General features: G+C 42.2%; 1 pseudogene; it reads right to left on the bottom strand.

The window, feature by feature from the left end:
- Positions 1-6,757: 6,757 nt before the first annotated feature.
- Positions 6,758-8,395, bottom strand: LOC132770160 (cytochrome b-c1 complex subunit 7 pseudogene; annotated as a pseudogene).
- Positions 8,396-11,117: the final 2,722 nt, after the last annotated feature.

Raw genomic sequence — 11,117 nt, 5'->3', positions numbered from 1 at the left:
TCTTATGATTATTGTAATTTGAAGTTGAGGTTCTAGTTTCTGAATCAGCAGAAAACAAGCTTACTCCATCTATATGACACCCTTGAGATAGTTAAAGTTAAACAAGTCCAATTCTAAACCTTTGATCATTTTGGTTTTCCTTCTTTGGACATGCTCCGGTTTTTCAATATTCTTCTTGAACTGTGATGTCCACTGATGGACACAGTATCCCAGGTCAGAGCTGGCCAAAGCAGAATAGAATGGAACTACTACTACCCTTAATCTGGACACCGTGCTCCCATTGATGCCACCAAGAAAAGCATTGTTTTCTTTAAAGGAAGGAAGGAAGGAAGGAAGGAAGGAAGGAAGGAAGGAAGGAAGGGTAATGCCTGGCTGCCGGAGGGCATGGAGGCTTGGCGAGGCAAGCCCTGGCAGCAGCTGGAGCTACCGTAGTGCCTCCTTGAGGCCCAAGTAGCCCCCAGGCAACCCTCCCCCAAGACCGGAGGATTGCAAGGCAAGCCTGGCTGCATGAGTGGCTGCCCACCATGAAGAAGCTGACTTTACCTGCTTCAGGAGCCAAGCGTGTGTACACAGCCACACACACACACACACACAGGGGCTCTCTGCCAACTGGATGGCCATGAGTTGGGAGGGCTTTAATGGTGTCTTCCTTTGCAGCCAAAGGAGGTTGGGCTGCATAGCCTATGGGGCTCCCAACTGGACGGCCATCTGTCGGGAGAGCTTTGGAGCCGACAGGCCTGTCACATAGAGACATTGAAGCCACAAGCCCACTCCCATTGTGACAGAAGTCTCACCAGCAGTCAAAATGGCAGAGTTGGTGGTTGAAGCTGCAGTTGCAGTTCTTGGGCTGCACAGAGCCCAACAAGATAAATAGGGCCCTGAATCAGAGGAGAGGGAGGGGGCCGGGGAGGGAGTCCAGGGAGGGAGGGGGATTGCTGGGAAGAGGCCCTTTGACACCATGCAGGGAAGGACAGGCACGGGAAGCCCTTCGGGGTATAGGAAGGGGCCCCTGCGGATATCCAGTCCAAACTCATTTTGCAGTAAGGGAAGACACCATCAAAGCCGTCCTGACAGATGGCCATGCAGTTGGAATGGAGCCCCGAAGGCCATTCAGTCCAACCCCCTTTGGCCATAAAAGAAGACACCATCAAAGCCTTCCCTGGGGTCACAGCAACACAAACCCATCTCTTTCTCTTTTCTCCAATTACCATTAAACCACACATGGCCATAGCAACGCATGGCTGGGTACAGCTAGTGATATGTATAAAAATATGTTCCCAAAACAGAAGGGATGAAAGATATTTGTAACAACTGCTTTCACTGAAGCAGAGGAAGATCAAAGAAAATCTGTCCAATTACCCAGCCCATTGCTACAATTACAAAAATGTACAACACTTATCTCATTCATGATGATAACTTTAAATACTGATCCCCCAGCCCTCTGCCAGATGGCTATCTAGAAATGTCAGCTGGCATCTGTGAAAAAATGGAAGGACTATTCATATATCAGTTGTGATGTACAGCTGAGGAATAAATATATTTATTTGTCAGGCCTGAGGCGGAAGTGCTCATTATTTCACAATCAAATTTTACAGCATCTAAGAGGAGCGAGACTGAGTATAAGCCATGTTTCTGTGATTGTTGTCAAAAGTATTCACCGATTTGGGAAGAATTGCTCTCATTCCAAATTGGCTTTGCTTACCCTTAAAGATGTAATCACTCAGGCCAGTTTGATTTGTTATGAAACACATTGCTGGGATTCCATTTGCTTTGTAATCCCTGATTGGCTGGCGTAGTCCATGTGTCTAATATAGAAAGAAGAAAAATAGCACCGAATAAACAGCCGAGAGAAATACAGGGTTAGTCAAAATGCATAGGCCAATAAGCCATTCAATTGAATGGCTTATTGGCCTATGCATTTTGACTAACCCTGTACAATGCACGGTGCACAGTGTTCTAAGCCTGGCCTGAATATTTTGTCTGGGCTGAACACATTCATCTCTTTGAAAACGGGAAGGGAGGATATTTGCAGCTTTCAGGAACAAGCAAATCAGGAAAACATTCAAATGAGAAATGCTCCTGTTATTAAAAATGAGATGGGCCAGGTTCCTCAGGAGACAGAAAGAGTATGCCAGGGGCATGGATTCGTAATTAGGACAAAATGAACCAGTGAGAATAAGGTTACTGGGATGTTGGCACAGTATGATCCAAAGTTAAGAAAACCAAGTCTCCTCTGAAGTGCTGACATCCACTGCATCTAGACCACTGTTTCTCAACCTCGGGGTCGGGACCCCTGGAGGGGTCACAAGGCGGTGTCAGAGGGGTCGCCAAAGACCATCAGAAAAAATGGTATTTTCTGTTGGTTATGGTGGTTCTGTGTTGGAAGTTTGGCCCAATTCAATCATTGGTAGGGTTCAGAATGATCTTTGATTGTAGGTGAATTATAAGTCCCAGCAACTACAACCCCCACAGGACAAAATCAGTACCCTCCCCCAATCCCACCAGTATTCAAATTTGGGTTTATTGGGTATTTGTGCCAAATTTGGACCAGTGAATGAAAATACATCTTGCATATCAGATATTTACATGACGATTCATAACAGTAGCAAAGTTACAGTTATGAAGTAGCAACAAAACTTATTTTATGGTTGGGGGTCACCACAACATGAGGAAGTGTATTAAGGGGCCGTGGCATTAGAAAGCTTGAGAACCACTGATCTAGACTGTAGAAGTGATGCAGTTTAACATTATGGTTCTGGCTCAATTTACCTGTAAGAATTCATCTCCCCATATAAACCATCTAGGACTTTAAGATCATCTGGGGAGGCCCTGCTCTTGATTCAGCCTTTATCACAAGTACGTTTGATGGGGACGAAAGACAGGGCTTTCTCTGTGTTGGTCCCTCAGCTATGGAACACCCTCCCTAAGAAAATTAGATCGGTTCCCTCACTCTTAACATTTTGGAGACAAGTTAAGGTATGGTTATATGAGCAAGACTTTACAAATGCAGAATAACTGACATAGGAAATGGATCACTTGACAATGGAATTTGGACAAAGTTTTTAACTAGGAGACGCTGATGATAATGATGTTGGTTTTTATTGTTTTTTATCGTGGTTTTATATTGTCTTCAAGCTTAATCTGTATCTTACATATTATGTGTACTGACTTGTTGTAAACTGACTTGAGTCGCCGATAAGTTGAGAAAGGCGGTATACAATTATAGTAAATAATAAATAAATAAATAAATGACATTACTTTAATTAGGTAAAGGTAAAGTTTTCCCCTGACATTAAGTCCACTTGTGTCCAACTCTGGGGGTTGGTGTTCATCTACATTTCTAAACCGAAGAGCTGGCATTGTCCGTAGACACCTCCAAGGTCATGTGGCTGGCATGACTGCATGGAGCGCCATTACCTTCCCACCGGAGTGGTACCTATCAATCCAGGCCCGTAGCCAGGATTTTGATTTGTGGGGGGGGGGGGGGGGGAGCCGAAGCCCCTCAAGCCCCCACCCCGGCTACATGCCTGTATCGATCTAGTCACATTTGCATGTTTTTGAACTGCTAGGTTGACAGAAACTGGGGCTAATAGTGGGAGCTCACCTCGGATTTGAATCTGCAACCTTTCAGTCAGCAAGTTCAGCAACTCAGCGGTTTAACCCATTGCGCCACTGGGGATCAATGCTCCTGGGAGTTCTAGTTTGTGGAGACAACAGCACTATTTGGCAAAGAAGGTTAAAGGTTAAAGGCTTTGTAAAACTACAGCTCCCATGATTCCGTAGCATTGGGCCATCACAGAAAGTGGTGTCAAATTATATTAATTCTATAGTGTAGATGGACTCTGGATGAGCTGTGGACCAGAAACACATGCACAAACTCCCAGCACTATTTCACAGAATTGTTGTAAGATTAAAGGAAGGAACAATGGGGTTTGTAATTGAACCAGTAGGTAAATTCCAAAGTTCCAGAGTTTATCACAATGGTCCTCATGGATACAAGTGTTCAAAATGCTAATTCGCATCTCTCTGTGTACTTGTGAATGCATGTGTGTGTAGACGCTTTATCTCACAGTGAACAAATAGCCTTTAAAACGATAATTTGCAAGAGGAGCATATCACATGCAAAGCTTATGGGTCTTACATGTCCATTCAAAACCATGCCATGACAATCAGGAAGGCTTGCAACAACATAGTGTTACTGAGAAAATCACATAGATACCTACAGCGAGGATACTTGGATACTTAATAATCTCATGGGCAATCCATAAGACTGCAGGGACAACAAAGTAATGAATGCTGTTTATTACTGTATATTACTGTTTATTACTGTTTATTACTGTATATACTATATAAGCCTAGTTTTTCAGTCCTTTTTTAGTCTGAAAAAGTCCCCCTCGACTTATACTTGAGTCAAGGCTATTTATTATTTTACTCTGTTGTTGTTGTTGTTGTTGTTGTTGTTACATTTATTATTTTACTCTATTCATTATTATTACATTTATTATTTTACTTTATTATTATTATTACATTTATTATTTTACACTATTATTACTGTTATTACAGTTTCATTATTTTACTCTATTATTGTTACATTTCTTATTTTTCTCTATTTCTTATTAGTGGAAGGATACGTAAGCACATTTACATTGAAGAAGGTTAGAATAGTGGTTTAATCAGAGTTGGACAGTCTTATCTTAAATTATAGTTTTATGTAAATATTCAAAAACATTTAACCTTCTGATGCCTCAATTACTGTATTTGAATTGGTATCTATTTTTATTTTGAAATTTACCAGTAGCTGCTGCATTTCCCACCTCTTGACTTATACTCGAGTCAATCTGTTTTCCCAGTTTATTGTGGTAAAATTAGATGTCTCAGCTTATATTTGGGTTGGCTTATACTCGAGTATATTCGGTAAAATGTCCTAGAGTTGGGATATAGTCTCCTGCCTTAAATGGCTACTATAAAGATAGTAGCCATTTAAGGCAGGAGACTATATCCCAACTCTATAATAATGGATAAATGAAGATGTGAGGGGAAGCGCCTTTTTTTGGAGATTTTTAACCAAGGCTAGATGGCCATCTGTTAGAGGTACTTTGTGCTTTCCTTCATGGCAGGAGTTTGGATTGGATGGCCCATGTGGTCTCTTTCAACTTTATGATTCTATTATTCCAAGACAGGGGTCTTCAAACTATGGCCCGGGGGCCGGATACGGCCCTCCAAGGTCATTTACCCAGCCCTCGCTCAGGGTCAACCTAAGTCTGAAACGACTTGAAAGCACACAACAACAACAACAATTCTTTCTCATCGGCCAAAAGTAGTCCCATACTTCCCACTGAAATATTAATAAGTTTATATTTGTTAAAATTGTTCTTCATTTTAATTATTGTATTGTTTTAAAGTGTTTTTTGCACTACAAGTAAGATATGTGCAGTGTGCATAGGAATTCATTCGTGTTTTTTCCCCCTCCAAATTATAATCCGGCCCTCCAACAGTTTGAGGGACTATGACCTGGCCCTCTTTTTAAAAAGTTTGAGGACCCCTGTTCTAAGAACTTTAAAAAAAATAGAAATTAGAGTGTGATGTGAAGGATTAATGAGTAGATGAGACAGATGGTGACTCTTGAGGAGGATTAGTGGAGGGAGGAGGTATTTTAAGTGTTGCAGATTGATAGAAGCTAGCAAGTGGTTTGTGGTTATAGGTTATTGATGGTAAACATTTATGAGATGCTGTTTTTTTAAATTATGTTTTAGAGCCACATAAAGGATATACATTGGACCTTCTGGACCTGTGACTGTGGATCCACAAATTCAACTGACCACAGGCCATTACACCCCACATTATTAAATGGTGGCAATGTGAATGTGGACACGCTGATGCATCTGTTTGTATCTGTACAGGAATCCCAGAACCAAACCTCCACGGCTACAATGGATAATTTTCAACTGCCAACCAACTTTAATCTCCAAATGGCAAACAAGTGCTAATAAATGTTTCAAAAGCAAAAATTAAACTCACAATTTGTCAGCCTTCTAGCTACAAACAATTCCTCTCTTTGAATTTCTGCATCAATGGTGCTCTAACTTTGAAGCCATAGCGACAAATGTTTTTCACTCATAGGGAACTATGCAGGCCAACCATGTTGATAGTAACTGATCTCTTATCCCACTAGAGTTATGTTAATAATGGTGTACTTGAGACGGGGCTGTCTTAAGGCATTTTTCTGCTGACATAAAGAACACTTTCTGTGACATGTATGGAGATGACTGATCTGGCCATGAAGTGTACTTCATCCTTGGTAATACTACAGAGTTCCTCATCATTCCTAAGGGCGCCCAGGCATTTTAGTGGTTCAGGATAGGTTGTGAGTTACTCACAATGTTGTTGTCCTCCAAGAGAGATAAAAGGTCAGGGGATATCGGTCGAAGAACTGGAAGATCTCACTACTAGCCTTGTGCATTTGTATGGAATCGCTATTCGTTTTGGTTTGTTTCATTCATAGCCCCTCTCCCACTTCATTTTTGCACACCTTCTAAAAATGGACGCCTTGCTAAATGAGCTTTTTTGTTCCTTGTCCAAAAAAAATGAATTTTTTTGGACCATTGGCCAACATGGGTGGGCTTCTCAGGCTCCCCTTCCCTTCAGTTTTAGGGCTACAGAGGTGAAAATTGCCACTCATGGAAAGCACATCTACCATTCTTAGCAAACTGAGTTTTATAACGTTTGGGTCATCCCCCAATTTCTAGAGATTTTAAAATTTCTTTCTTTTTTTTCAAGATTTGGTAATGTTTATTTGAGCTGGATGAACACATACCAGTGAGCAAAGAGTTGCACAGATTTCTTCCTAATACTCAGTGCTCAACAGATGTCCCTACCTGAAGCATATAATTTAATTTTTTGAAACAAACACTTGAACGAACCAATAACAGCAGCAATTATTTCTTATCCCATTCTTCTCTTTCGAATCTTTCATGAATGACTTCTTTCAGGTATGGCCACAGATATGGTTGATCCTCTTCATATTTTACCCACTGTTCTTTAGGAAGGATCTGTTGCCTCATGGACAAGTCTAATGCCCTCTTGATATGAAATATTCTCTCATTGTACTTATCTTCAGGAAGTCTCTTTAGTGCTTCCTTCACATCTTCATACATTGTATCATCTCGCAGAAGTCCAAGTTGCGCTTCTCGGAGGTCAAGATGGCGGCGAGGGCACCTGCTGCAGCCAGTGGTAATTTGCTTGAAAGTGTGCGGAAATGGTATTACAATCTAGCCGTATTCAACAAACTTAAACAAAATCTCTTTTCCCCCGCTGGCCTTATCCTCTAATTTCTCCAGGAGCAGCAGCAGGAGGGAGGCAGGGCAGGGCACCATTCCTTCTTTCCAAATGTCAAAGATGCTCCACGCACCACACACACAGTCCAGTGTCCATTCCAGCCCCACTATTTCACTTCTTTAACTGGTGGCAATTGGGGGGGGGGGGGGGGGGAGAGATTCCCTTCCCATCATTTTTGGCCATGGCATGGTTTGTCCTTATATCTTTCATTACGATCTGGATTAAAAGAATCAGTTGCTTAAGATACCACTATTTTTGTGGTATTTCCCCCTCCATCTGAAGAAAAGAACTGAATTTAAAGACAGGGCTTTTGTTATTGTTGTTCATTTGTTCAGTCGTTTCCAACTCTTCGTGACCTCATGGACCAGCCCACGCCAGAGCTCCCTGTCGGCCATCACCACCCCCAGCTCCTTCAAGGTCAATCCAGTCACTTCAAGGATCCCATCAATCCATCTTGCTCTTGCTTGGCCCCTCTTCCTTTTTCCTTCCATTTTCCCCAGCATCATTGTCTTCTCTAAGCTTTCCTTTCTTCTCATGATGTGGCCAAAGTACTTCATCTTTGCCTCTACTATCCTTCCCTCCAATGAACAGACAGGCTTTATTTCCTTAAGTATGGACTGGTTTGATCTTCTTGCAGTCCAAGGCATTCTCAGAACTTTCCTCCAGCACCACAGTTCAAAAGCATCTATCTTCCTTCGCTCAGCCTTACCTTTCATCCAGCTCTCACATCCATAGGTGACTACGGGGAATACCATGGCTTTGACTATGCAGATCTTTGTTGCCAGAGTGATGTCTCTACTCTTCACTATTTTATCGAGATTGGACATTGCTCTCCTCCCAAGAAGTAAGCGTCTCCTGATTTCCTGGCTACAGTCTGCATCTGCAGTAATCTTTGCACCTAGAAATACACTAATTTTGAGATGTTTCCCCTCGGTCTTCAGAAAAGAACTGAGTTTAAAGATAGGGCTTAAAATACCAGTATTTCTGTGATGCTTTCCCCTTTGTCTGCAGAGCAGCGGGCGAGGTGAGGTAGGCAGGCAGCAGGTGAGGCAGACGCCATTCTTATCTTCCTATTGACCCAATAGGAAGAGCTCAGAGGTAATACTAACACGCAGCAATGCTCAGTGAGGAGCATGAGGAGCACCATGTGGCCCAAAAATAAGATGAATAGACTGTAACCGTTCATGCTTTCTTTCAATTTTGGGCTTATTTTGTACTGTAGGGGGGTTACCGTTTCATGCTCCCAAATGAAACAAAAGGAACAAAACAACAAATGAAATGGAAGAAACAAATACTGCATACAGGACTACTTGCTACTTCTCCCAGCAACTGCCAGTTCAGATAGTTCCTTCATTGTGCCTAATGATACAACTGGTCCTGACCTTTAGAGGAAATCTTCCTTTGGGTTTCGTGACAGCTACAACTATTATCTTCCTTACCTGCTTCCACTAAAATTCATAAGCATAAACGAAATGATTTGCAACACTCAATAAACTTTAATCTAGAAGTGAAATAGCATAATCATAAACATTTTTATTTTTATTCATCCAGGCTGCTTGGCTGGAGCCGTAGAGATCAGTTACTTAACTATATGTGTTCCCAAGTGAGCAATATTTTAATACCCATTGAGCTGTGATTATATTTGAAAGCATTCCTCTAGCATGAGAAAATATTTGCTCCATTGCAGTTGTTAACAACTTACATCTTAGTATAAAGAATAGGCTACTCTTCCCTCTGAAAGTGATACCAACCGGGGTTGTTGTAGGTTTTTTTGGGCTATATGACCATGGTCTAGAGGCATTCTCTCCTGATGTTTCTCCTGCATCTATGGCAAGCATCCTCAGAGGTACCTCACTACATCTGAGAATACTTGCCATAGATGCAGGCGAAACGTCAGGAGAGAATGCCTCTAGACCATGGCCATATAGCCCGAAATAACCTACAACCCCCCAGTGATTCCGGCCATGAAAGCCTTCAACAATGCAGTGATACCAACCATTTGCAATTCCTTTGAATTCTAAAGGGCAAAACAGAAAGGAATATATGCACAGACAGCAGCGGGCAAGATGTAAGCACTGCACCAGCTGGAATCACTGGGGGGTTGTAGGTTTTTTCGGGCTATATGGCCATGGTCTAGAGGCATTCTCTCCTGACATTTCGCCTGCATCTATGGCAAGCATTCTCAGAGGTAGTGAGGTACCTCTGAGGATGCTTGCCATAGATGCAGGCGAAACGTCAGGAGAGAATGCTTCTAGACCATGGCCATATAACCCGAAACAACCTACAACAGCCCCGGTTGGTATCACTTTCAGAGGGAAGAGTAGCCTATTCTTTATACTAAGATGTAAGTTGTTAACAACTGCAATGGAGCAAATATAGAACCCCCGGTGGCGCAGTGGTTAAACCCCTGTGCCGGCATGACTTAAGACCGACAGGTCGCAGGTTCGAATCCGGGGAGAAGCAGATGAGCTCCTTCTATCAGCTCCAGCTCCTCATGCGGGGACATGAGAGAAGCCTCCCATAAGGGTGATAAAAACATCAAATCATCCAGGCATCCCCTGGGCAACGTCCTTGCAGACGGCCAATTCTCCCACTCCAGAAGCGACTTGCAGTTTCTCAAGTCGCTCCTGACACGACAAAAAAACCCCCCAAAACAGTAGGATCAATAGTTCTGCTCATCTGGATCACTCCCTTTGCATCTGGAATACTCTTCTTTGCTAATTCCTGGGTCAAAAGCTGCAGATGACCCCTTGTAGAAAAAACTTCATACTTTAAGGGCATACAAATGCTGCTGCCATTTTGTTATGAGGCAATAATACTATACTTGCTAGGTAGCCCTGCCCACTGTTGCCATTATGCTATAATGCAAAAGCACTGTAATGGTATCATTCCTCTCTACCTTTATGACATCATAGCTGCCTATATATATGTGTGTGTGTGTGTGTGTATAGATAGATAGATAGATAGATAGATAGATAGATGATAGATAGATAGACAGATGAACCAATCTCCCTATGAACCAACTAGGAACTTAAGATCGTCTGGGGAGGCCCTGCTCTCGGTTCTGCCTCCTTTGCAGATGCGATCGGCGGGAACGAGAGACAGGGCCTCCTCAGTGGTGGCCCTCGGCTATGGAATGCCCTCCCTAGGGATATCAGATCACCCCCTCCCTCCCTCCCTCCTAACATTTCAAAAAAGAGTTAAAACCTGGCTTTTTGAGCAAGCATCTGCAAATGCAGTGTAACAGGCTAATTTAGATCCACGGAACGATTAGACGATGCGACTGGAAAATGATTTTAATAATGAGATGCTGAGGACTTGTGTTTTTATTGTTTTTATTGTTTCTACTGTTTTTATATGGCCTATATTATATGTTAATGTTTGTAATTATATTTTATGTTGTTGGGGGAATTGATTGCCGACTGTAAACCGCCTTGAGTCACCTTCAGGCTGAGAAAGGCGGTATATAAGTATGGTAAATAAATAAATAAATAAATAAATAAATAAAGTGAGGAGCAGGGCAGAGGAATGAGAAATAATACCATCAATCTAGAGGAAAAGCTATGCAAATGATAACATTAAAGTGCAAATGCATCAAGAGTATGACAGAGACCACTATTAACTACTCTTGTGAGAATGGCTGGAGCAAATTTCAAATAGAGCACCATGGCATGAAGGGACAGTGTGATAAAGTCCTAAGAGTTTTCAAAATGTAGACAGTTGTTGTGCTTCAGAAAGAAAATCTCTGAAATCCATATAATAGGTGTTTCATTTCCAACATT

This window comes from Anolis sagrei, chromosome 3 (assembly GCF_037176765.1).
Source record: "Anolis sagrei isolate rAnoSag1 chromosome 3, rAnoSag1.mat, whole genome shotgun sequence".
NCBI lineage: Eukaryota > Metazoa > Chordata > Lepidosauria > Squamata > Dactyloidae > Anolis > Anolis sagrei.
This window is presented reverse-complemented; position numbering and strand designations above follow the sequence as displayed.